The following is a 26942-nucleotide window of genomic DNA, read 5'->3' as shown; positions in this document are numbered from 1 at the left end:
CCCCTCCAAGACTTAGAACGCCTCCCCCGAAAACTTAGAACGCCCCCCACGAAGACATAGAACGCCTTCCTCGAAGACGTAGAACGCCCCCCTCGAAGACTTAGAACGTCCCCGCGAAGACTTAGAACGCCCCCTCGAAGACTTAGAATCCTTTCCAAGACTTAGAACGCCCTCTCGAACATTTAGAGTGCCCCCTCGAAGACTTCGAATTCCCTTCTCGAAGACTTAGAACGCCCTCCTCGAAGACGTAGAACGCCCCCCCTCGAAGACTTAGAACGCCCCCCTCGAAGACTTAGAATCCTTTCCAAGACTTAGAACGCCCCCTTGAACATTTAGAATGCCCCCTCGAAGACATAGAATTCCCTTCTCGAAGACTTAGAACGCCCTCCTCGAAGACGTAGAACGCCCCCCTCGAAGACTTAGAACGCCCTCCTCGAAGACGTAGAACGCCCCCCTCGAAGACTTAGAACGCCCCCCTCGAAGACTTAGAACGCCCCCTCGAAGACTTAGAACGCCCCCTCGAAGACTTAGAACGTCCCCTCGCCCCTCGAAGACTTAGAATGCACCCTCGAAGACTAACAACGCCCCCTCTTAGACCTAGAACGGCCCCTCGAAGACTTAGAACACCCCCTCGAAAACTTAGAACGCCCCCCTCGAAGAGTTAGAACGACCCCTAGAAGACTTAGAACGCCCCCTCGAAGTCTTAGAATGTCCCCTTCCCCCCAAGAAGACTTAGAACGCCCCCTCGAAGACTTAGAACGCCCCCACGAAGACTTAGAACGCGCCCCTCGAAGACCTAGAACGCGCCCTCGAAGACTTAGAATCCTTTCCAAGACTTAGAACGCCCCCTCGAACATTTAGAATGCCCCCTCGGAGACTTCGAATTCCCTTCTCGAAGACTCAGAACGCCCTCCTCGAAGACGTAGAACGCCCCCCCTCGAAGACTTAGAACGCCCCCCTCGAAGACTTAGAATCCTTTCCAAGCCTTAGAACGCCCCTCTCGAAGACATAGAACGCCCCCCTCGAAGACATACAACGCCCCCCTCGAAGACTTAGATCGCCCCCTCGAAGATTTAGAACGCCCCGTTCGAAGACTTAGAACGCCTCCTCGAAGACTTGGAACGCCCCTTTCGAAGACTTAGAACGCCCCGTCGAAGACTTAGAATCCCTTCGAAGACTTAGAATTCCCCCCTCGAAGATTTAGAATGCCCCTCGAAGACTTAGAATCCTTTTCAAGACTTAGAATGCCCCCTCGAAAATTTAGAACGCCCCCTCGAAAATTTAGAATGGCCCCTCGAAGACTTAGAACGCTCCCCTCCAAGACTTAGAACGCCTCCCCCGAAGACTTAGAACGCCCCCCGAAGACATAGAACGCCTTCCTCGAAGACGTAGAACGCCCCCCTCGAAGACTTAGAACGCCCCCCTCGAAGACTTAGAACGGCCCCCTCGAAGACATAGAACGCCCCCTCGAAGACTTAGATCTCCCCCTCGAAGACGTAGAACGCCCCGCTCGAAGACTTAGATCACCCCCTCTAAGACTTAAAACGCCCCCTTCGAAGACTTAGAACGCCCCCGCGAAGACTTAGAACGCCCCCCTCGAAGACTTTGATCGCCCCCTCGAAGAATTAGGATGCCCCCTCGAAGACTTAGAATCCCTTCGAAGACTTACAATGTCCCCTCCCCACTCCAAGACTTAGAACGCCCCCTCCGAAGACTTAGAACGCCCCCCGAAGTCTTGGAACGTCCCTTTCGAAGATTTAAAACGCCCCGTCGAAGACTTAGAATACCCAGTCGAAGATTCAGAATGCCCCCTCGAAGACTTAGAATCCCTTCGAAGACTTAGAATGTCCCCTCGCCCCTCGAAGACTTAGAATGCCCACTCGAAGACTTAGAATGCCCCCCTCGAAGATTTAGAATGCCCCCTCGAAGACTTAGAATCCTTTTCAAGACTTAGAATGCCCCCTCGAAAATTTAGAACGCCCCCTCGAAAATTTAGAATGCCCCCTCGAAGACTTAGAATTCCCTTCTCGAAGACTTTGAATGCCCTCCTCGAAGACTTAGAACGCTCCCCTCCAAGAATTGGAACGCCTCCCCCGAAGACTTAGAACGCCCCTCCCGAAGAAATAGAACGCCTTCCTCGAAGACGTAGAACGCCCCCCTCGAAGACTTAGAACGGCCCCCTCGAAGACATAGAACGCCCCCCTCGAAGACTTAGATCGCCCCCTCGAAGATGTAGAACGCCCCGCTCGAAGACTTAGAACGCCCCCTCTAAGACTTAAAACGCCCCATTCAAAGAATTAGAACGCCCCCGCGAAGACTTAGAACGCCCCCCTCGAAGACTTTGATCGCCCCCTCGAAGAATTAGAATGCCCCCTCGAAGACTTAGAATCCCTTCGAAGACTTACAATGTCTCCTCCCCCCTCCAAGACTTAGAACGCCCCCTCCGAAGACATAGAACGCCCCCCGAAGTCTTAGAATGCCACCCTCGAAGACTTAGAACGCCCCGCTCGAAGACTTAGAACGCCCCCTCGAAGACTTGGAACGCCCCCTTCGAAGACTTAGAACGCCTCCTCGAACATTTAGAATGCCCCCTCGAAGACTTCGAATTCCCTTCTCGAAGACTTAGAACGCAATCCTCGAAGACGTAGAACGCCCCCCCTCGAAGACTTAGAACACCCCCCTCGAAGACTTAGAATCCTTTCCAAGACTTAGAACGCCCCCTTGAACATTTAGAATGCCCCCTCGAAGACATAGAATTCCCTTCTCGAAGACTTAGAACGCCCTCCTCGAAGACGTAGAACGCCCCCACTCGAAGACTTAGAACGCTCCCCTCGAAGACTTAGAACGCCCCCTCGAAGACTTAGAAAGCCCCCTCGAAGACTTAGAACGTCCCCTCGAGACTTAGAACGCCCCCCTGGAAGACTTAGAACGCCCCCCTCGAAGACTTAGAACGCCCCGCTCGAAGACTTAGAACGCTTCCTCGAAGACTTAGAACGCCCTCTTCGAAGACTTAGAACGCCCCCGCGGAAACTTAGAACGCCCCCCTCGAAGACTTAGCACGCCCCCTCGAAGACTTAGGACGCCCCCCTCGGAGACTTATGACGCCCCCCTCGAAGACTTAAAACGCCCCCCTCGAAGATTTTGATCGCACCCTCGAAGACTTAGAATGCCCCCTCGAAAACTTAGAATCCCTTCGAAGACTTAGAATGTCCCCTCGCCCCTCGAAGACTTAGAATGCCCCCTCGAAGACTAACAACGCCCCCTCTTAGACTTAGAACTGCCCCTCGAAGACTTAGAACACCCCCTCGAAAACTTAGAACGCTCCCCTCGAAGAGTTAGAACGACCCCTAGAAGACTTAGAACGCCCCCTCGAAGTCTTAGAATGTCCCCTTCCCCCCCAAGAAGACTTAGAACCTTCCCTCGAAGACTTAGAACGCCCCCACGAAGACTTAGAACCTCCCCCTCGAAGACTTAGAACGCGCCCTCGAAGACTTAGAATCCTTTCCAAGACTTAGAACGCCCCTCTCGAAGACATAGAACGCCCCCCTCGAAGACATAGAACGCCCCCCTCGAAGATTTAGATCGCCCCCTCGAAGATTTAGAACGCCCCGCTCGAAGACTTAGAACGCCCCCTCGAAGACTTGGAACGCCCCCTTCGAAGACTTAGAACGCCCCGTCGAAGACTTAGAATACCCAGTCGAAGATTCAGAATGCCCCCTCGAAGACTTAGAATCCCTTCGAAGACTTAGAATTCCCCCCTCGAAGATTTAGAATGCCCCTCGAAGACTTAGAATCCTTTTCAAGACTTAGAATGCCCCCTCGAAAATTTAGAACGCCCCCTCGAAAATTTAGAATGCCCCCTCGAAGACTTAGAACGCTCCCCTCCAAGACTTAGAACGCCTCCCCCGAAGACTTAGAACGCCCCCCCCCGAAGACATAGAACGCCTTCCTCGAAGACGTAGAACGCCCCCTCGAAGACTTAGAACGCCCCCCTCGAAGACTTAGAACGGCCCTCTCGAAGACATAGAACGCCCCCCTCGAAGACTTAGATCGCCCCCTCGAAGACGTACAACGCCCCGCTCGAAGACTTAGAACGCCCCCTCTAAGACTTAAAACGCCCCCGCGAAGACTTAGAACGCCCCCCTCGAAGACTTTGATCGCCCCCTCGAAGAATTAGAATGCCCCCTCGAAGACTTAGAATCCCTTCGAAGACTTAGAATGTCCCCTCGCCCCTCGAAGACTTAGAATGCCCACTCGAAGACTTAGAATGCCCCCCTCGAAGATTTAGAATTGCTCCTCGAAGACTTAGAATCCTTTTCAAGACTTAGAATGCCCCCTCGAAAATTTAGAACGCCCCCTCGAAAATTTAGAATGCCCCCTCGAAGACTTAGAATTCCCTTCTCGAAGACTTTGAATGCCCTCCTCGAAGACTTAGAACGCTCCCCTCCAAGAATTGGAACGCCTCCCCCGAAGACTTAGAACGCCCCCCCCCGAAGACATAGAACGCCTTCCTCGAAGACGTAGAACGCCCCCTCGAAGACTTAGAACGCCCCCCTCGAAGACTTAGAACGGCCCTCTCGAAGACATAGAACGCCCCCTCGAAGACTTAGATCGCCCCCTCGAAGATGTAGAACGCCCCGCTCGAAGACTTAGAACGCCCCCTCTAAGACTTAAAACGCCCCATTCAAAGACTTAGAACGCCCCCTCGAAGACTTTGATCGCCCCCTCGAAGAATTAGAATGCCCCCTCGAAGACTTAGAATCCCTTCGAAGACTTACAATGTCTCCTCCCCCCTCCAAGACTTAGAACGCCCCCTCCGAAGACATAGAACGCCCCCCGAAGTCTTAGAATGCCACCCTCCAAGATTTAGAACGACCCTCTCCAAGACTTAGATCGCCCCCTCGAAGACTTAGAACGCCCCGCTCGAAGACTTAGAACGCCCCCTCGAAGACTTGGAACGCCCCCTTCGAAGACTTAGAACGCCTCCTCGAAGACTTAGAATCCTTTCCAAGACTTAGAACGCCCCCTCGAACATTTAGAATGCCCCCTCGAAGACTTCGAATTCCCTTCTCGAAGACTTAGAACGCAATCCTCGAAGACGTAGAACGCCCCCCCTCGAAGACTTAGAACACCCCCCTCGAAGACTTAGAATCCTTTCCAAGACTTAGAACGCCCCCTTGAACATTTAGAATGCCCCCTCGAAGACATAGAATTCCCTTCTCGAAGACTTAGAACGCCCTCCTCGAAGACGTAGAACGCCCCCACTCGAAGACTTAGAACGCCCCCCTCGAAGACTTAGAACGCCCCCTCGAAGACTTAGAAAGCCCCCTCGAAGACTTAGAACGTCCCCTCGAGACTTAGAACGCCCCCCTGGAAGACTTAGAACGCCCCCCTCGAAGACTTAGAACGCCCCGCTCGAAGACTTAGAACGCTTCCTCGAAGACTTAGAACGCCCTCTTCGAAGACTTAGAACGCCCCCGCGGAAACTTAGAACGCCCCCCTCGAAGACTTAGCACGCCCCCTCGAAGACTTAGGACGCCCCCCTCGGAGACTTATGACGCCCCCCTCGAAGACTTAAAACGCCCCCCTCGAAGACTTTGATCGCACCCTCGAAGACTTAGAATGCCCCCTCGAAAACTTAGAATCCCTTCGAAGACTTAGAATGTCCCCTCGCCCCTCGAAGACTTAGAATGCCCCCTCGAAGACTAACAACGCCCCCTCTTAGACTTAGAACTGCCCCTCGAAGACTTAGAACACCCCCTCGAAAACTTAGAACGCTCCCCTCGAAGAGTTAGAACGACCCCTAGAAGACTTAGAACGCCCCCTCGAAGTCTTAGAATGTCCCCTTCCCCCCAAGAAGACTTAGAACCTTCCCTCGAAGACTTAGAACGCCCCCACGAAGACTTAGAACCTCCCCCTCGAAGACTTAGAACGCGCCCTCGAAGACTTAGAATCCTTTCCAAGACTTAGAACGCCCCTCTCGAAGACATAGAACGCCCCCCTCGAAGACATAGAACGCCCCCCCTCGAAGATTTAGATCGCCCCCTCGAAGATTTAGAACGCCCCGCTCGAAGACTTAGAACGCCCCCTCGAAGACTTGGAACGCCCCCTTCGAAGACTTAGAACGCCCCGTCGAAGACTTAGAATACACAGTCGAAGATTCAGAATGCCCCCTCGAAGACTTAGAATCCCTTCGAAGACTTAGAATTCCCCCCTCGAAGATTTAGAATGCCCCTCGAAGACTTAGAATCCTTTTCAAGACTTAGAATGCCCCCTCGAAAATTTAGAATGCCCCCTCGAAGACTTAGAACGCTCCCCTCCAAGACTTAGAACGCCCCCCGAAGACATAGAACGCCTTCCTCGAAGACGTAGAACGCCCCCTCGAAGACTTAGAACGCCCCCCTCGAAGACTTAGAACGGCCCTCTCGAAGACATAGAACGCCCCCCTCGAAGACTTAGATCGCCCCCTCGAAGACGTACAACGCCCCGCTCGAAGACTTAGAACGCCCCCTCTAAGACTTAAAACGCCCCCGCGAAGACTTAGAACGCCCCCCTCGAAGACTTTGATCGCCCCCTCGAAGAATTAGAATGCCCCCTCGAAGACTTAGAATTCCTTCGAAGACTTACAATGTCCCCTCCCCCCTCCAAGACTTAGACCGCCCCCTCCGAAGACTTAGAACGCCCCCCGAAGTCTTAGAACGCCACCCTCCAAGACTTAGAACGACCCTCTCGAAGACTTAGATCGCCCCCTCGAAGAATTAGAACGCCCCGCTCGAAGACTTAGAACGCCCCCTGGAAGAATTGGAACGGCCCCTTCGAAGACTTAGAACGTCCCCGCGAAGACTTAGAACGCCCCCCTCGAAGACTTAGAACGCCCCCTCGAAGACTTGGAATCCTTTCCAAGACTTAGAACGCCCCCTCGAACATTTAGAATGCCCCCTCGAAGACTTCGAATTACCTTCTCGAAGACTTAGAACGCCCTCCTCGAAGACGTAGAACGCCCCCCCTCGAAGACTTAAAACGCCCCCCTCGAAGATTTAGGATGCCCCCCTCGGAGACTTATGACGCCCCCCTCGAAGACTTTAAACGCACCCCTCGAAGATTTTGATCGCCCTCTCGAAGACTTAGAATGCCCCCTCGAAAACTTAGAATCCCTTCGAAGAGTTAGAATGTCCCCTCGCCCCTCGAAGACTTAGAATGCCCCCTCGAAGACTAAGAACGCCCCCTCTTAGAATTAGAACGACCCATCGAAGACTTAGAACGCCCCCTAGAAGAATTAGAACGCCCCCTCGAAGTCTTAGAATGTCCCCTTGCCCCCAAGAAGACTTAGAACGCCCCCTCGAAGACTTAGAACGCCCCCTCGAAGACTTAGAACGCCCTCTCGAAGACTTAGAACGCCCTCTCGAAGACTTCGAATTCCCTTCTCGAAGACTCAGAACGCGCTCCTCAAAGACGTAGAACGCCCCCCCTCGAAGACTTAGAACGCCCCCTCGAAGACTTAGAATGCTTTCCAAGACTTAGAACGTACCTCTCGAAGACATAGAACGCCCCCCTCGAAGACATAGAACGCCCCCCTCGAAGACTTAGATCGCCCCCTCGAAGACTTAGAACGCCCCGCTCGAAGACTTAGAACGCCCCCTCGAAGACTTGGAACGCCCCCTTCGAAGACTTAGAACGCCCCGCTCGAAGACTTAGAACGCCCCCCTCGAAGACTTAGAATCCTTTCCAAGACTTAGAACGCCCCTCTCGAAGACATAGAACGCCCCCCTCGAAGACATAGAACGCCCCCCTCGAAGACTTAGATCGCCCCCTCGAAGACTTAGAACGCCCGCTCGAAGACTTAGAACGCCCCCTCGAAGACTTGGAACGCCCCCTTCGAAGACTTAGAATCCCTTCGAAGACTTAGAATGTCCCCTCGCCCCTCGAAGACTTAGAATGCCCACTCGAAGACTTAGAATGCCCCCCTCGAAGATTTAGAATCCCTTCGAAGACTTAGAATTCCCCCCTCGAAGATTTAGAATGCCCCTCGAAGACTTAGAATCCTTTTCAAGACTTAGAATGCCCCCTCGAAAATTTAGAACGCCCCCTCGAAAATTTAGAATGCCCCCTCGAAGACTTAGAACGCTCCCCTCCAAGACTTAGAACGCCTCCCCCGAAGACTTAGAACGCCCCCCCCGAAGACATAGAACGCCTTCCTCGAAGACGTAGAACGCCCCCTCGAAGACTTAGAACGCCCCCCTCGAAGACTTAGAACGGCCCTCTCGAAGACATAGAACGCCCCCCTCGAAGACTTAGATCGCCCCCTCGAAGACGTACAACGCCCCGCTCGAAGACTTAGAACGCCCCCTCTAAGACTTAAAACGCCCCCGCGAAGACTTAGAACGCCCCCCTCGAAGACTTTGATCGCCCCCTCGAAGAATTAGAATGCCCCCTCGAAGACTTAGAATTCCTTCGAAGACTTACAATGTCCCCTCCCCCCTCCAAGACTTAGAACGCCCCCTCCGAAGACTTAGAACGCCCCCCGAAGTCTTAGAACGCCACCCTCCAAGACTTAGAACGACCCTCTCGAAGACTTAGATCGCCCCCTCGAAGAATTAGAACGCCCCGCTCGAAGACTTAGAATGCCCCCTGGAAGAATTGGAACGGCCCCTTCGAAGACTTAGAACGTCCCCGCGAAGACTTAGAACGCCCCCCTCGAAGACTTAGAACGCCCCCTCGAAGACTTGGAATCCTTTCCAAGACTTAGAACGCCCCCTCGAACATTTAGAATGCCCCCTCGAAGACTTCGAATTACCTTCTCGAAGACTTAGAACGCCCTCCTCGAAGACGTAGAACGCCCCCCCTCGAAGACTTAAAACGCCCCCCTCGAAGATTTAGGATGCCCCCCTCGGAGACTTATGACGCCCCCCTCGAAGACTTTAAACGCACCCCTCGAAGATTTTGATCGCCCTCTCGAAGACTTAGAATGCCCCCTCGAAAACTTAGAATCCCTTCGAAGAGTTAGAATGTCCCCTCGCCCCTCGAAGACTTAGAATGCCCCCTCGAAGACTAAGAACGCCAACTCTTAGAATTAGAACGGCCCATCGAAGACTTAGAGCGCCCCCTCGAAAACTTAGAACGCCCCCTTCGAAGAGTTAGAACGCCCCCTAGAAGAATTAGAACGCCCCCTCGAAGTCTTAGAATGTCCCCTTGCCCCCAAGAAGACATAGAACGCCCCCTCGAAGACTTAGAACGCCCCCTCGAAGACTTAGAACGCCCTCTCGAAGACTTAGAACGCCCTCTCGAAGACTTAGAATCCTTTCCAAGACTTAGAACGCCCCCTCGAACATTTAGAATGCCCTCTCGAAGACTTCGAATTCCCTTCTCGAAGACTCAGAACGCGCTCCTCAAAGACGTAGAACGCCCCCCCTCGAAGACTTAGAACGCCCCCTCGAAGACTTAGAATCCTTTCCAAGACTTAGAACGTACCTCTCGAAGACATAGAACGCCCCCCTCGAAGACATAGAACGTCCCCCTCGAAGACTTAGATCGCCCCCTCGAAGACTTAGAACGCCCCGCTCGAAGACTTAGAACGCCCCCTCGAAGACTTGGAACGCCCCCTTCGAAGACTTAGAACGCCCCGCTCGAAGACTTAGAACGCCCCCCTCGAAGACTTAGAATCCTTTCCAAGACTTAGAACGCCCCTCTCGAAGACATAGAACGCCCCCCTCGAAGACATAGAACGCCCCCCTCGAAGACTTAGATCGCCCCCTCGAAGACTTAGAACGCCCGCTCGAAGACTTAGAACGCCCCCTCGAAGACTTGGAACGCCCCCTTCGAAGACTTAGAACGCCCCGTCGAAGACTTAGAATACCCAGTCGAAGATTCAGAATGCCCCCTCGAAGACATAGAATCCCTTCGAAGACTTAGAATGTCCCCTCGCCCCTCGAAGACTTAGAATGCCCACTCGAAGACTTAGAATGCCCCCCTCGAAGATTTAGAATGCCCCCTCGAAGACTTAGACTTCCCTTCTCGAAGACTTTGAATGCCCTCCTCGAAGACTTAGAACGCTCCCCTCCAAGACTTAGAACGCCTCCCCCGAAAACTTAGAACGCCCCCCCCGAAGACATAGAACGCCTTCCTCGAAGACGTAGAACGCCCCCCTCGAAGACTTAGAACGTCCCCGCGAAGACTTAGAACGCCCCCTCGAAGACTTAGAATCCTTTCCAAGACTTAGAACGCCCCCTCGAACATTTAGAATGCCCCCTCGAAGACTTCGAATTCCCTTCTCGAAGACTTAGGACGCCCTCCTCGAAGACCTAGAACGCCCCCCCTCGAAGACTTAGAACGCCACCCTCGAAGACTTAGAATCCTTTCCAAGACTTAGAACGCCCCCTTGAACATTTAGAATGCCCCCTCGAAGACATAGAATTCCCTTCTCGAAGACTTAGAACGCCCTCCTCGAAGACGTAGAACGCCCCCCTCGAAGACTTAGAACGCCCTCCTCGAAGACGTAGAACGCCCCCACTCGAAGACTTAGAACGCCCCCCTCGAAGACTTAGAACGCCCCCTCGAAGACTTAGAACGCCCCCTCGAAGACTTAGAACGTCCCCTCGAGACTTAGAACGCCCCCCTCGAAGACTTAGAACGCCCCCCTCGAAGACTTAGAACGCCCCGCTCGAAGACTTAGAACGCTTCCTCGAAGACTTAGAACGCCCTCTTCGAAGACTTAGAACGCCCCCGCGGAAACTTAGAACGCCTCCCTCGAAGACTTAGCACGCCCCCTCGAAGACTTAAAACGCCCCCCTCGAAGACTTTGATCGCACCCTCGAAGACTTAGAATGCCCCCTCGAAAACTTAGAATCCCTTCGAAGACTTAGAATGTCCCCTCGCCCCTCGAAGACTTAGAATGCCCCCTCGAAGACTAACAACGCCCCCTCTTAGACTTAGAACTGCCCCTCGAAGACTTAGAACACCCCCTCGAAAACTTAGAACGCTCCCCTCGAAGAGTTAGAACGACCCCTAGAAGACTTAGAATGCCCCCTCGAAGTCTTAGAATGTCCCCTTCCCCCCCAAGAAGACTTTGAACCTTCCCTCGAAGACTTAGAACGCCCCCACGAAGACTTAGAACCTCCCCCTCGAAGACTTAGAACGCGCCCTCAAAGACTTAGAATCCTTTCCAAGACTTAGAACGCCCCTCTCGAAGACATAGAACGCCCCCCTCGAAGACATAGAACGCCCACCTCGAAGATTTAGATCGCCCCCTCGAAGATTTAGAACGCCCCGCTCGAAGACTTAGAACGCCCCCTCGAAGACTTGGAACGCCCCCTTCGAAGACTTAGAATACCCAGTCGAAGATTCAAAATGCCCCCTCGAAGACTTAGAATCCCTTCGAAGACTTAGAATTCCCCCCTCGAAGATTTAGAATGCCCCTCGAAGACTTAGAATCCTTTTCAAGACTTAGAATGCCCCCTCGAAAATTTAGAACGCCCCCTCGAAAATTTAGAATGCCCCCTCGAAGACTTAGAACGCTCCCCTCCAAGACTTAGAACGCCTCCCCCGAAGACTTAGAACGCCCCCCCGAAGACATAGAACGCCTTCCTCGAAGACGTAGAACGCCCCCTCGAAGACTTAGAACGCCCCCCTCGAAGACTTAGAACGGCCCCCTCGAAGACATAGAACGCCCCCCTCGAAGACTTAGATCGCCCCCTCGAAGACGTACAACGCCCCGCTCGAAGACTTAGAACGCCCCCTCTAAGACTTAAAACGCCCCCGCGAAGACTTAGAACGCCCCCCTCGAAGACTTTGATCGCCCCCTCGAAGAATTAGAATGCCCCCTCGAAGACTTAGAATTCCCTCGAAGACTTACAATGTACCCTCCCCCCTCCAAGACTTAGAACGCCCCCTCCGAAGACTTAGAACGCCCCCCGAAGTCTTAGAACGCCACCCTCCAAGACTTAGAACGACCCTCTCGAAGACTTAGATCGCCCCCTCGAAGAATTAGAACGCCCCGCTCGAAGACTTAGAACACCCCCTGGAAGAATTGGAACGGCCCCTTCGAAGACTTAGAACGTCCCCGCGAAGACTTAGAACGCCCCCCTCGAAGACTTAGAACGCCCCCTCGAAGACTTGGAATCCTTTCCAAGACTTAGAACGCCCCCTCGAACATTTAGAATGCCCCCTCGAAGACTTCGAATTACCTTCTCGAAGACTTAGAACGCCCTCCTCGAAGACGTAGAACGCCCCCCTCGAAGACTTAAAACGTCCCCCTCGAAGACTTAGAATCCTTTCCAAGACTTAGAACGCCCCTTGAACATTTAGAATGCCCCCTCGAAGACATAGAATTCCCTTCTCGAAGACTTAGAACGCCCTCCTCGAAGACGTAGAACGCCCCCACTCGAAGACTTAGAACGCCCCCCTCGAAGACTTAGAACGCCCCCTTCGAAGACTTAGAATGTCCCCCTCGAAGACACAGAACACCCCCCTCGAAGACTTACATCGCCCCTCGAAGACTTAGAACGCCCCGCTCGAAGACTTAGAACGCCCCCTCGAAGAATTAACTTAGAACGCCCCCTCGAACACTTAGAACGCCCCCTTCGAAGACTTAGAACGCCCCCGCGAAGACTTAGAAAGCCCCCCTCGAAGACTTAGAACGGCCCCCTCGAAGACATAGAACGCCCCCCTCGAAGACTTAGATCGCCCCCTCGAAGACGTACAACGCCCCGCTCGAAGACTTAGAACGCCCCCTCTAAGACTTAAAACGCCCCCGCGAAGACTTAGAACGCCCCCCTCGAAGACTTTGATCGCCCCCTCGAAGAATTAGAATGCCCCCTCGAAGACTTAGAATTCCCTCGAAGACTTACAATGTACCCTCCCCCCTCCAAGACTTAGAACGCCCCCTCCGAAGACTTAGAACGCCCCCCGAAGTCTTAGAACGCCACCCTCCAAGACTTAGAACGACCCTCTCGAAGACTTAGATCGCCCCCTCGAAGAATTAGAACGCCCCGCTCGAAGACTTAGAATGCCCCCTGGAAGAATTGGAACGGCCCCTTCGAAGACTTAGAACGTCCCCGCGAAGACTTAGAACGCCCCCCTCGAAGACTTAGAACGCCCCCTCGAAGACTTGGAATCCTTTCCAAGACTTAGAACGCCCCCTCGAACATTTAGAATGCCCCCTCGAAGACTTCGAATTACCTTCTCGAAGACTTAGAACGCCCTCCTCGAAGACGTAGAACGCCCCCCCTCGAAGACTTAAAACGCCCCCCTCGAAGATTTAGGATGCCCCCCTCGGAGACTTATGACGCCCCCCTCGAAGACTTTAAACGCACCTCTCGAAGATTTTGATCGCCCTCTCGAAGACTTAGAATGCCCCCTCGAAAACTTAGAATCCCTTCGAAGAGTTAGAATGTCCCCTCGCCCCTCGAAGACTTAGAATGCCCCCTCGAAGACTAAGAACGCCCCCTCTTAGAATTAGAACGGCCCATCGAAGACTTAGAACGCCCCCTCGAAAACTTAGAACGCCCCCTCGAAGTCTTAGAATGTCCCCTTGCCCGCAAGAAGACTTAGAACGCCCCCTCGAAGACTTAGAACGCCCCCTCGAAGACTTAGAACGCCCTCTCGAAGACGTAGAACGCCCTCTCGAAGACTTCGAATTCCCTTCTCGAAGACTCAGAACGCGCTCCTCAAAGACGTAGAACGCCCCCCCTCGAAGACTTAGAACGCCCCCTCGAAGACTTAGAATCCTTTCCAAGACTTAGAACTTACCTCTCGAAGACATAGAACGCCCCCCTCGAAGACATAGAACGCCCCCCTCGAAGACTTAGATCGCCCCCTCGAAGACTTAGAACGCCCCGCTCGAAGACTTAGAACGCCCCCTCGAAGACTTGGAACGCCCCCTTCGAAGTCTTAGAACGCCCCGCTCGAAGACTTAGAACGCCCCCCTCGAAGACTTAGAATCCTTTCCAAGACTTAGAACGCCCCTCTCGAAGACATAGAACGCCCCCCTCGAAGACATCGAACGCCCCCCTCGAAGACTTAGATCGCCCCCTCGAAGACTTAGAACGCCCGCTCGAAGACTTAGAACGCCCCCTCGAAGACTTGGAACGCCCCCTTCGAAGACTTAGAATCCCTTCGAAGACTTAGAATGTCCCCTCGCCCCTCGAAGACTTAGAAAGCCCACTCGAAGACTTAGAATGCCCCCCTCGAAGATTTAGAATGCCCCCTCGAAGACTTAGACTTCCCTTCTCGAAGACTTTGAATGCCCTCCTCGAAGACTTAGAACGCTCCCCTCCAAGACTTAGAACGCCTCCCCCGAAAACTTAGAACGCCCCCCCCCGAAGACATAGAACGCCTTCCTCGAAGACGTAGAACGCCCCCCTCGTAGACTTAGAACGTCCCCGCGAAGACTTAGAACGCCCCCTCGAAGACTTAGAATCCTTTCCAAGACTTAGAACGCCCCCTCGAACATTTAGAGTCCCCCTCGAAGACTTCGAATTCCCTTCTCGAAGACTTAGAACGCCCTCCTCGAAGACGTAGAACGCCCCCCCCTCGAAGACTTAGAACGCCCCCCTCGAAGACTTAGAATCCTTTCCAAGACTTAGAACGCCCCCTTGAACATTTAGAATGCCCCCTCGAAGACATAGAATTCCCTTCTCGAAGACTTAGAACGCTCTCCTCGAAGACGTAGAACGCCCCCCTCGAAGACTTAGAACGCCCTCCTCGAAGACGTAGAACGCCCCCACTCGAAGACTTAGAACGCCCCCCTCGAAGACTTAGAACGCCCCCTCGAAGACTTAGAACGCCCCCTCGAATACTTAGAACGTCCCCTCGAGACTTAGAACGCCCCCCTCGAAGACTTAGAACGCCCCCCTCGAAGACTTAGAACGCCCCGCTCGAAGACTTAGAACGCTTCCTCGAAGACTTAGAACGCCCTCTTCGAAGACTTAGAACGCCCCCGCGGAAACTTAGAACGCCCCCCTCGAAGACTTAGCACGCCCCCTCGAAGACTTAGGACGCCCCCCTCGGAGACATATGACGCCCCCCTCGAAGACTTAAAACGCCCCCCTCGAAAACTTTGATCGCACCCACGAAGACTTAGAATGCCCCCTCGAAAACTTAGAATCCGTTCGAAGACTTAGAATGTCCTCTCGCCCCTCGAAGACTTAGAATGCCACCTCGAAGACTAACAACGCCCCCTCTTAGACTTAGAACTCCCCTCGAAGACTTAGAACACCCCCTCGAAAACTTAGAACGCTCCCCTCGAAGAGTTAGAACGACCCCTAGAAGACTTAGAACGCCCCCTCGAAGTCTTAGAATGTCCCCTTCCCCCCCAAGCAGACTTAGAACCTTCCCTCGAAGACTTAGAACGCCCCCACGAAGACTTAGAACCTCCCCCTCGAAGACTTAGAACGCGCCCTCGAAGACTTAGAATCCTTTCCAAGACTTAGAACGCCCCTCTCGAAGACATAGAACGCCCCCCTCGAAGACATAGAACGCCCCCCTCGAAGATTTAGATCGCCCCCTCGAAGATTTAGAACGCCCCGCTCGAAGACTTAGAACGCCCCCTCGAAGACTTGGAACGCCCCCTTCGAAGACTTAGAACGCCCCGTCGAAGACTTAGAATACCCAGTCGAAGATTCAGAATGCCCCCTCGAAGACTTAGAATCCCTTCGAAGACTTAGAATTCCCCCTTCGAAGATTTAGAATGCCCCTCGAAGACTTAGAATCCTTTTCAAGACTTAGAATGCCCCCTCGAAAATTTAGAACGCCCCCTCGAAAATTTAGAATGCCCCCTCGAAGACTTAGAACGCTCCCCTCCAAGACTTAGAACGCCTCCCCCGAAGACTTAGAACGCCCCCCCCGAAGACATAGAACGCCTTCCTCGAAGACGTAGAACGCCCCCTCGAAGACTTAGAACGCCCCCCTCGAAGACTTAGAACGGCCCCCTCGAAGACATAGAACGCCCCCCTCGAAGACTTAGATCGCCCCGTCGAAGACGTACAACGCCCCGCTCGAAGACTTAGAACGCCCCCTCTAAGACTTAAAACGCCCCCGCGAAGACTTAGAACGCCCCCCTCGAAGACTTTGATCGCCCCCTCGAAGAATTAGAATGCCCCCTCGAAGACTTAGAATTCCTTCGAAGACTTACAATGTCCCCTCCCCCCTCCAAGACTTAGAACGCCCCCTCCGAAGACTTAGAACGCCCCCCGAAGTCTTAGAACGCCACCCTCCAAGACTTAGAACGACCCTCTCGAAGACTTAGATCGCCCCCTCGAAGAATTAGAACGCCCCGCTCGAAGACTTAGAACGCCCCCTGGAAGAATTGGAACGGCCCCTTCGAAGACTTAGAACGTCCCCGCGAAGACTTAGAACGCCCCCCTCGAAGACTTAGAACGCCCCCTCGAAGACTTGGAATCCTTTCCAAGACTTAGAACGCCCCCTCGAACATTTAGAATGCCCCCTCGAAGACTTCGAATTACCTTCTCGAAGACTTAGAACGCCCTCCTCGAAGACGTAGAACGCCCCCCCTCGAAGACTTAAAACGCCCCCCTCGAAGACTTAGAATCCTTTCCAAGACTTAGAACGCCCCTTGAACATTTAGAATGCCCCCTCCAAGACATAGAATTCCCTTCTCGAAGACTTAGAACGCCCTCCTCGAAGACGTAGAACGCCCCCACTCGAAGACTTAGAACGCGCCCCTCGAAGACTTAGAACGCCCCCTTCGAAGACTTAGAATGTCCCCCTCGAAGACACAGAACACCCCCCTCGAAGACTTAGCACGCCCCCTCGAAGATTTAGGATGCCCCCCTCGGAGACTTATGACGCCCCCCTCGAAGACTTTAAACGCACCCCTCGAAGATTTTGATCGCCCTCTCGAAGACTTAGAATGCCCCCTCGAAAACTTAGAATCCCTTCGAAGAGTTAGAATGTCCCCTCGCCCCTCGAAGACTTAGAATGCCCCCTCGAAGACTAAGAACGCCAACTCTTAGAATTAGAACGGCCCATCGAAGACTTAGAGCGCCCCCTCGAAAACTTAGAACGCCCCCTTCGAAGAGTTAGAACGCCCCCTAGAAGAATTAGAACGCCCCCTCGAAGTCTTAGAATGTCCCCTTGCCCCCAAGAAGACATAGAACGCCCCCTCGAAGACTTAGAACGCCCCCTCGAAGACTTAGAACGCCCTCTCGAAGACTTAGAACGCCCTCTCGAAGACTTAGAATCCTTTCCAAGACTTAGAACGCCCCCTCGAACATTTAGAATGCCCTCTCGAAGACTTCGAATTCCCTTCTCGAAGACTCAGAACGCGCTCCTCAACGACGTAGAACGCCCCCCCTCGAAGACTTAGAACGCCCCCTCGAAGACTTAGAATCCTTTCCAAGACTTAGAACGTACCTCTCGAAGACATAGAACGCCCCCCTCGAAGACATAGAACGTCCCCCTCGAAGACTTAGATCGCCCCCTCGAAGACTTAGAACGCCCCGCTCGAAGGCTTAGAACGCCCCCTCGAAGACTTGGAACGCCCCCTTCGAAGACTTAGAACGCCCCGCTCGAAGACTTAGAACGCCCCCCTCGAAGACTTAGAATCCTTTCCCAGACTTAGAACGCCCCTCTCGAAGACATAGAACGCCCCCCTCGAAGACATAGAACGCCCCCCTCGAAGACTTAGATCGCCCCCTCGAAGACTTAGAACGCCCGCTCGAAGACTTAGAACGCCCCCTCGAAGACTTGGAACGCCCCCTTCGAAGACTTAGAACGCCCCGTCGAAGACTTAGAATACACAGTCGAAGATTCAGAATGCCCCCTCGAAGACATAGAATCCCTTCGAAGACTTAGAATGTCCCCTCGCCCCTCGAAGACTTAGAATGCCCACTCGAAGACTTAGAATGCCCCCCTCGAAGATTTAGAATGCCCCCTCGAAGACTTAGACTTCCCTTCTCGAAGACTTTGAATGCCCTCCTCGAAGACTTAGAACGCTCCCCTCCAAGACTTAGAACGCCTCCCCCGAAAACTTAGAACGCCCCCCCCGAAGACATAGAACGCCTTCCTCGAAGACGTAGAACGCCCCCCTCGAAGACTTAGAACGTCCCCGCGAAGACTTAGAACGCCTCCTCGAAGACTTAGAATCCTTTCCAAGACTTAGAACGCCCCCTCGAACATTTAGAATGCCCCCTCGAAGACTTCGAATTCCCTTCTCGAAGACTTAGGACGCCCTCCTCGAAGACCTAGAACGCCCCCCCTCGAAGACTTAGAACGCCACCCTCGAAGACTTAGAATCCTTTCCAAGACTTAGAACGCCCCCTTGAACATTTAGAATGCCCCCTCGAAGACATAGAATTCCCTTCTCGAAGACTTAGAACGCCCTCCTCGAAGACGTAGAACGCCCCCCTCGAAGACTTAGAACGCCCTCCTCGAAGACGTAGAACGCCCCCACTCGAAGACTTAGAACGCCCCCCTCGAAGACTTAGAACGCCCCCTCGAAGACTTAGAACGCCCCCTCGAAGACTTAGAACGTCCCCTCGAGACTTAGAACGCCCCCCTCGAAGACTTAGAACGCCCCCCTCGAAGACTTAGAACGCCCCGCTCGAAGACTTAGAACGCTTCCTCGAAGACTTAGAACGCCCTCTTCGAAGACTTAGAACGCCCCCGCGGAAACTTAGAACGCCTCCCTCGAAGACTTAGCACGCCCCCTCGAAGACTTAAAACGCCCCCCTCGAAGACTTTGATCGCACCCTCGAAGACTTAGAATGCCCCCTCGAAAACTTAGAATCCCTTCGAAGACTTAGAATGTCCCCTCGCCCCTCGAAGACTTAGAATGCCCCCTCGAAGACTAACAACGCCCCCTCTTAGACTTAGAACTGCCCCTCGAAGACTTAGAACACCCCCTCGAAAACTTAGAACGCTCCCCTCGAAGAGTTAGAACGACCCCTAGAAGACTTAGAATGCCCCCTCGAAGTCTTAGAATGTCCCCTTCCCCCCCAAGAAGACTTTGAACCTTCCCTCGAAGACTTAGAACGCCCCCACGAAGACTTAGAACCTCCCCCTCGAAGACTTAGAACGCGCCCTCAAAGACTTAGAATCCTTTCCAAGACTTAGAACGCCCCTCTCGAAGACATAGAACCCCCCCTCGAAGATATAGAACGCCCACCTCGAAGATTTAGATCGCCCCCTCGAAGATTTAGAACGCCCCGCTCGAAGACTTAGAACGCCCCCTCGAAGACTTGGAACGCCCCCTTCGAAGACTTAGAATACCCAGTCGAAGATTCAAAATGCCCCCTCGAAGACTTAGAATCCCTTCGAAGACTTAGAATTCCCCCCTCGAAGATTTAGAATGCCCCTCGAAGACTTAGAATCCTTTTCAAGACTTAGAATGCCCCCTCGAAAATTTAGAACGCCCCCTCGAAAATTTAGAATGCCCCCTCGAAGACTTAGAACGCTCCCCTCCAAGACTTAGAACGCCTCCCCCGAAGACTTAGAACGCCCCCCGAAGACATAGAACGCCTTCCTCGAAGACGTAGAACGGCCCCTCGAAGACTTAGAACGCCCCCCTCGAAGACTTAGAACGGCCCCCTCGAAGACATAGAACGCCCCCCTCGAAGACTTAGATCGCCCCCTCGAAGACGTACAACGCCCCGCTCGAAGACTTAGAACGCCCCCTCTAAGACTTAAAACGCCCCCGCGAAGACTTAGAACGCCCCCCTCGAAGACTTTGATCGCCCCCTCGAAGAATTAGAATGCCCCCTCGAAGACTTAGAATTCCCTCGAAGACTTACAATGTACCCTCCCCCCTCCAAGACTTAGAACGCCCCCTCCGAAGACTTAGAACGCCCCCCGAAGTCTTAGAACGCCACCCTCCAAGACTTAGAACGACCCTCTCGAAGACTTAGATCGCCCCCTCGAAGAATTAGAACGCCCCGCTCGAAGACTTAGAACACCCCCTGGAAGAATTGGAACGGCCCCTTCGAAGACTTAGAACGTCCTCGCGAAGACTTAGAACGCCCCCCTCGAAGACTTAGAACGCCCCTCGAAGACTTGGAATCCTTTCCAAGACTTAGAACGCCCCCTCGAACATTTAGAATGCCCCCTCGAAGACTTCGAATTACCTTCTCGAAGACTTAGAACGCCCTCCTCGAAGACGTAGAACGCCCCCCTCGAAGACTTAAAACGCCCCCCTCGAAGACTTAGAATCCTTTCCAAGACTTAGAACGCCCCTTGAACATTTAGAATGCCCCCTCGAAGACATAGAATTCCCTTCTCGAAGACTTAGAACGCCCTCCTCGAAGACGTAGAACGCCCCCACTCGAAGACTTAGAACGCCCCCCTCGAAGACTTAGAACGCCCCCTTCGAAGACTTAGAATGTCCCCCTCGAAGACACAGAACACCCCCCTCGAAGACTTACATCGCCCCTCGAAGACTTAGAACGCCCCGCTCGAAGACTTAGAACGCCCCCTCGAAGAATTAACTTAGAACGCCCCCTCGAACACTTAGAACGCCCCCTTCGAAGACTTAGAACGCCCCCGCGAAGACTTAGAAAGCCCCCCTCGAAGACTTAGCACGCCCCCTCGAAGATTTAGGATGCCCCCCTCGGAGACTTATGACGCCCCCCTCGAAGACTTTAAACGCACCCCTCGAAGATTTTGATCGCCCTCTCGAAGACTTAGAATGCCCCCTCGAAGACTAAGAACGCCAACTCTTAGAATTAGAACGGCCCATCGAAGACTTAGAGCGCCCCCTCGAAAACTTAGAACGCCCCCTTCGAAGAGTTAGAACGCCCCCTAGAAGAATTAGAACGCCCCCTCGAAGTCTTAGAATGTCCCCTTGCCCCCAAGAAGACTTAGAACGCCCTCTCGAAGACTTAGAATCCTTTCCAAGACTTAGAACGCCCCCTCGAACATTTAGAATGCCCTCTCGAAGACTTCGAATTCCCTTCTCGAAGACTCAGAACGCGCTCCTCAAAGACGTAGAACGCCCCCCCTCGAAGACTTAAAACGCCCCCCTCGAAGACTTAGAATCCTTTCCAAGACTTAGAACGCCCCTCTCGAAGACATAGAACGCCCCCCTCGAAGACATAGAACGCCCCCCTCGAAGACTTAGATCGCCCCCTCGAAGACTTAGAACGCCCCGCTCGAAGACTTAGAACGCCCCCTCGAAGACTTGGAACGCCCCCTTCGAAGACTTAGAACGCCCCGCTCGAAGACTTAGAACGCCCCCTCGAAGAGTTAGAACGACCCCTAGAAGACTTAGAACGCCCCCTCGAAGACTTAGAACGCCCCCACGAAGACTTAGAACGCCCCCCTCGAAGACTTAGAACGCGCCCTCGAAGACTTGGAACGCCCCCTTCGAAGACTTAGAACGCCCCGTCGAAGACTTAGAATACCCAGTCGAAGATTCAGAATGCCCCCTCGAAGACTTAGAATCCCTTCGAAGACTTAGAATGTCCCCTCGCCCCTCGAAGACTTTGAATGCCCACTCGAAGACTTAGAATTCCCTTCTCGAAGACTTTGAATGCCCTCCTCGAAGACTTAGAACGCTCCCCTCCAAGACTTAGAACGCCTCCCCCGAAGACATAGAACGCCCCCCCGAAGACATAGAACGCCTTCCTCGAAGACGTAGAACGCCCCCTCGAAGACTTAGAACGCCCCCCTCGAAGAGTTAGAACGGCCCCCTCGAAGACATAGAACGCCCCCCTCGAAGACTTAGATCGCCCCCTCGAAGACGTAGAAAGCCCCGCTCGAAGACTTAGAACGCCCCCTCTAAGACTTAAAACGCCCCATTCGAAGACTTAGAACGCCCCCACGAAGACTTAGAACGCCCCCTCGAAGACTTTGATCGCCCCCTCGAAGAATTAGAATGCCCCCTCGAAGACTTAGAATCCCTTCGAAGACTTACAACGTCCCCTCCCCCTCCAAGACTTAGAACGCCCCCTCCGAAGACTTAGAACGCCCCCCGAAGTCTTAGAACGCCACCCTCCAAGACTTAGAACGACCCTCTCGAAGACTTAGATCGCCCCCTCGAAGACTTAGAACGCCCCGCTCGAAGACTTAGAACGCCCCCTCGAAGAATTGGAACGGCCCCTTCGAAGACTTAGAACGTCCCCGCGAAGACTTAGAACGCCCCACTCGAAGACTTAGAACGCCACCTCGAAGACTTGGAATCCTTTCCAAGACTTAGAACGCCCCCTCGAACATTTAGAATGCCCCCTCGAAGACTTCGAATTCCCTTCTCGAAGTCTTAGAACGCCCTCCTCGAAGACGTAGAACGCCCCCCCCTCGAAGACTTACAACGCCCCCCTCGAAGACTTAGAATCCTTTCCAAGACTTAGAACGCCCCCTTGAACATTTAGAATGCCCCCTCGAAGACATAGAATTCCCTCCTCGAAGACGTAGAACGCCCCCACTCGAAGACGTAGAACGCCCCCCTCGAAGACTTAGAACGCCCCCCTCGAAGACTTAGAACACCCCCTTCGAAGACTTAGAACGTCCCCCTCGAAGACACAGAACGCCCCCCTCGAAGACTTACATCGCCCCCTCGAAGACTTAGAACGCCCCGCTCGAAGACTTAGAACCCCCCCCTCGAAGACTTAACTTAGAACGCCCCCTCGAAGACTTAGAACGCCCCCTTCGAAGACTTAGAACGTCCCCGCGAAGACTTGGAATCCTTTCCAAGACATAGAACGCCCCCTCGAACATTTAGAATGCCCCCTCGAAGACTTCGAATTCCCTTCTCGAAGACTCAGAACGCCCTCCTCAAAGACGTAGAACGCCCCCACTCGAAGACTTAGAACGCCCCTCTCGAAGACTTAGAACGCCCCCTTCGAAGACTTAGAACGTCCCCCTCGAAGACACAGAACGCCCCCCTCGAAGAGTTAGATCGCCCCCTCGAAGACTTAGAACGCCCCGCTCGAAGAATTAGAACGCCCCCTCGAAGACTTAGAACGCCCCCTTCGAAGATTTAGAACGCCCCCGCGAAGACTTAGAAAGCCCCCTTGAAGACTTAGCACGCCCCCTCGAAGATTTAGGACGCCCCCCTCGAAGACTTTAAACGCACCCCTCGAAGATTTTGATCGCCCTCTCGAAGACTCAGAATGCCCCCTCGAAGACTAAGAACGCCCCCTCTTATATTTTGAACGGCCCATCGAAGACTTAGAACGCCCCCTCGAAAACTTATAACGCCCCCTTCGAAGAGTTAGAACGCCCCCTAGAGAACTTAGAACGCCCCCTCGAAGTCTTAGAATGTCCCCTTGCCCCCAAGAAGACTTAGAACGCCCCCTCGAAGACTTAGAACGCCCTCTCGAAGACTTAGAACGCCCTCTCGAAGACTTAGAACGCCCTCTCGAAGACTTAGAATCCTTTCCAAGACTTAGAACGCCCCCTCGAACATTTAGAATGCCCCCTCGAAGACTTCGAATTCCCTTCTCGAAGACTCAGAACGCGCTCCTCAAAGACGTAGAACGCCCCCCCCCCGAAGACTTAGAACGCCCCCTCGAAGACTTAGAATCCTTTCCAAGACTTAGAACGCCCCTCTCGAAGACATAGAACGCCCCCCTCGAAGACATAGAACGCCCCCCTCGAAGACTTAGATCGCCCCCTCGAAGACTTAGAACGCCCCGCTCGAAGACTTAGAACGCCCCCTCGAAGACTTGGAACGCCCCCTTCGAAGACTTAGAACGCCCCGCTCGAAGACTTAGAACGCCCCCCTCGAAGACTTAGATTCCTTTCCAAGACTTAGAACGCCCCTCTCGAAGACATAGAACGCCCCCCTCGAAGACATAGAACGCCCCCCTCGAAGACTTAGATCGCCCCCTCGAAGACTTAGAACGCCCGCTCGAAGACTTAGAACGCCCCCTCGAAGACTTGGAACGCCCCCTTCGAAGACTTAGAACGCCCCGTCGAAGACTTAGAATACCCAGTCGAAGATTCAGAATGCCCCCTCGAAGACTTAGAATCCCTTCGAAGACTTAGAATGTCCCCTCGCCCCTCGAAGACTTAGAATGCCCACTCGAAGACTTAGAATGCCCCCCTCGAAGATTTAGAATGCCCCCTCGAAGACTTAGACTTCCCTTCTCGAAGACTTCGAATGCCCTCCTCGAAGACTTAGAACGCTCCCCTCCAAGACTGAGAACGCCTCCCCCGAAAACTTAGAACGCCCCGCCGAAGACATAGAACGCCTTCCTCGAAGACGTAGAACGCCCCCCTCGAAGACTTAGAACGTCCCCGCGAAGACTTAGAACGCCCCCCTCGAAGACTTAGAATCCTTTCCAAGACTTAGAACGCCCCTCTCGAAGACATAGAACGCCCCCCTCGAAGACATAGAACGCCCCCCTCGAAGACTTAGATCGCCCCCTCGAAGACTTAGAACGCCCCGCTCGAAGACTTAGAACACCCCTCTCGAAGACTTAGAATCCTTTCCAAGACTTAGAACGCCCCTCTCGAAGACATAGAACGCCCCCCTCGAAGACATAGAACGCCCCCCTCGAAGACTTAGATCGCCCCCTCGAAGACTTAGAACGCCCGCTCGAAGACTTAGAACGCCCCCTCGAAGACTTGGAACGCCCCTTTCGAAGACTTAGAACGCCCCGTCGAAGACTTAGAATACCCAGTCGAAGATTCAGAATGCCCCCTCGAAGACTTAGAATCCCTTCGAAGACTTAGAATGTCCCCTCGCCCCTCGAAGACTTAGAATGCCCACTCGAAGACTTAGAATGCCCCCCTCGAAGATTTAGAATGCCCCCTCGAAGACTTAGACTTCCCTTCTCGAAGACTTTGAATGCCCTCCTCGAAGACTTAGAACGCTCCCCTCCAAGACTTAGAACGCCTCCCCCGAAAACTTAGAACGCCCCCCCGAAGACATAGAACGCCTTCCTCGAAGACGTAGAACGCCCCCCTCGAAGACTTAGAACGTCCCCGCGAAGACTTAGAACGCCCCCTCGAAGACTTAGAATCCTTTCCAAGACTTAGAACGCCCCCTCGAACATTTAGAATGCCCCCTCGAAGACCTCGAATTCCCTTCTCGAAGACTTAGAACGCCATCCTCGAAGACGTAGAACGCCCCCCCTCGAAGACTTAGAACGCCCCCCTCGAAGACTTAGAATCCTTTCCAAGACTTAAAACGCCCCCTTGAACATTTAGAATGCCCCCTCGAAGACATAGAATTCCCTTCTCGAAGACTTAGAACGCCCTCCTCGAAGACGTAGAACGCCCCCCTCGAAGACTTAGAACGCCCTCCTCGAAGACGTAGAACGCCCCCACTCGAAGACTTAGAACGCCCCCCTCGAAGACTTAGAACGCCCCCTCGAAGACTTAGAACGCCCCCTCGAAGACTTAGAACGTCCCCTCGAGACTTAGAACGCCCCCCTCGAAGACTTAGAACGCCCCCCTCGAAGACTTAGAACGCCCCGCTCGAAGACTTAGAACGCTTCCTCGAAGACTTAGAACGCCCTCTTCGAAGACTTAGAACGCCCCCGCGGAAACTTAGAACGCCTCCCTCGAAGACTTAGCACGCCCCCTCGAAGACTTAGGACGCCCCCCTCGGAGACTTATGACGCCCCCCTCGAAGACTTAAAACGCCCCCCTCGAAGACTTTGATCGCACCCTCGAAGACTTAGAATGCCCCCTCGAAAACTTAGAATCCCTTCGAAGACTTAGAATGTCCCCTCGCCCCTCGAAGACTTAGAATGCCCCCTCGAAGACTAACAACGCCCCCTCTTAGACTTAGAACTGCCCCTCGAAGACTTAGAACACCCCCTCGAAAACTTAGAACGCTCCCCTCGAAGAGTTAGAACGACCCCTAGAAGACTTAGAACGCCCCCTCGAAGTCTTAGAATGTCCCCTTCCCCCCAAGAAGACTTTGAACCTTCCCTCGAAGACTTAAAACGCCCCCACGAAGACTTAGAACCTCCCCCTCGAAGACTTAGAACGCGCCCTCAAATACTTAGAATCCTTTCCAAGACTTAGAACGCCCCTCTCGAAGACATAGAACGCCCCCCTCGAAGACATAGAACGCCCCCCTCGAAGACTTAGATCGCCCCCTCGAAGACTTAGAACGCCCCGCTCGAAGACTTAGAACGCCCCCTCGAAGACTTGGAACGCCCCCTTCGAAGACTTAGAACGCCCCGCTCGAAGACTTAGAACGCCCCCCTCGAAGACTTAGAACGCTCCCCTCCAAGACTTAGAACGCCTCCCCCGAAAACTTAGAACGCCCCCCCGAAGACATAGAACGCCTTCCTCGAAGACGTAGAACGCCCCCCTCGAAGACTTAGAACGTCCCCGCGAAGACTTAGAACGCCCCCCTCGAAGACTTAGAATCCTTTCCAAGACTTAGAACGCCCCTCTCGAAGACATAGAACGCCCCCCTCGAAGACATAGAACGCCCCCCTCGAAGACTTAGATCGCCCCCTCGAAGACTTAGAACGCCCGCTCGAAGACTTAGAACACCCCCTCGAAGACTTGGAACGCCCCTTTCGAAGACTTAGAACGCCCCGTCGAAGACTTAGAATACCCAGTCGAAGATTCAGAATGCCCCCTCGAAGACTTAGAATCGCATCGAAGACTTAGAATGTCCCCTCGCCCCTCGAAGACTTAGAATGCCCACTCGAAGACTTAGAATGCCCCCCTCGAAGATTTAGAATGCCCCCTCGAAGACTTAGACTTCCCTTCTCGAAGACTTTGAATTCCCTCCTCGAAGACTTAGAACGCTCCCCTCCAAGACTTAGAACGCCTCCCCCGAAAACTTAGAACGCCCCCCCGAAGACATAGAACGCCTTCCTCGAAGACGTAGAACGCCCCCCTCGAAGACTTAGAACGTCCCCGCGAAGACTTAGAACGCCCCCTCGAAGACTTAGAATCCTTTCCAAGACTTAGAACGCCCCCTCGAACATTTAGAATGCCCCCTCGAAGACTTCGAATTCCCTTCTCGAAGACCTAGAACGCCATCCTCGAAGACGTAGAACGCCCCCCCTCGAAGACTTAGA

Source organism: Stegodyphus dumicola, chromosome 10 (genome assembly GCF_044657685.1).
Source record: "Stegodyphus dumicola isolate Sdum_Otavi_A_Nest chromosome 10, ASM4465768v1".
Taxonomy (NCBI): domain Eukaryota; kingdom Metazoa; phylum Arthropoda; class Arachnida; order Araneae; family Eresidae; genus Stegodyphus; species Stegodyphus dumicola.
This window is presented reverse-complemented; position numbering follows the sequence as displayed.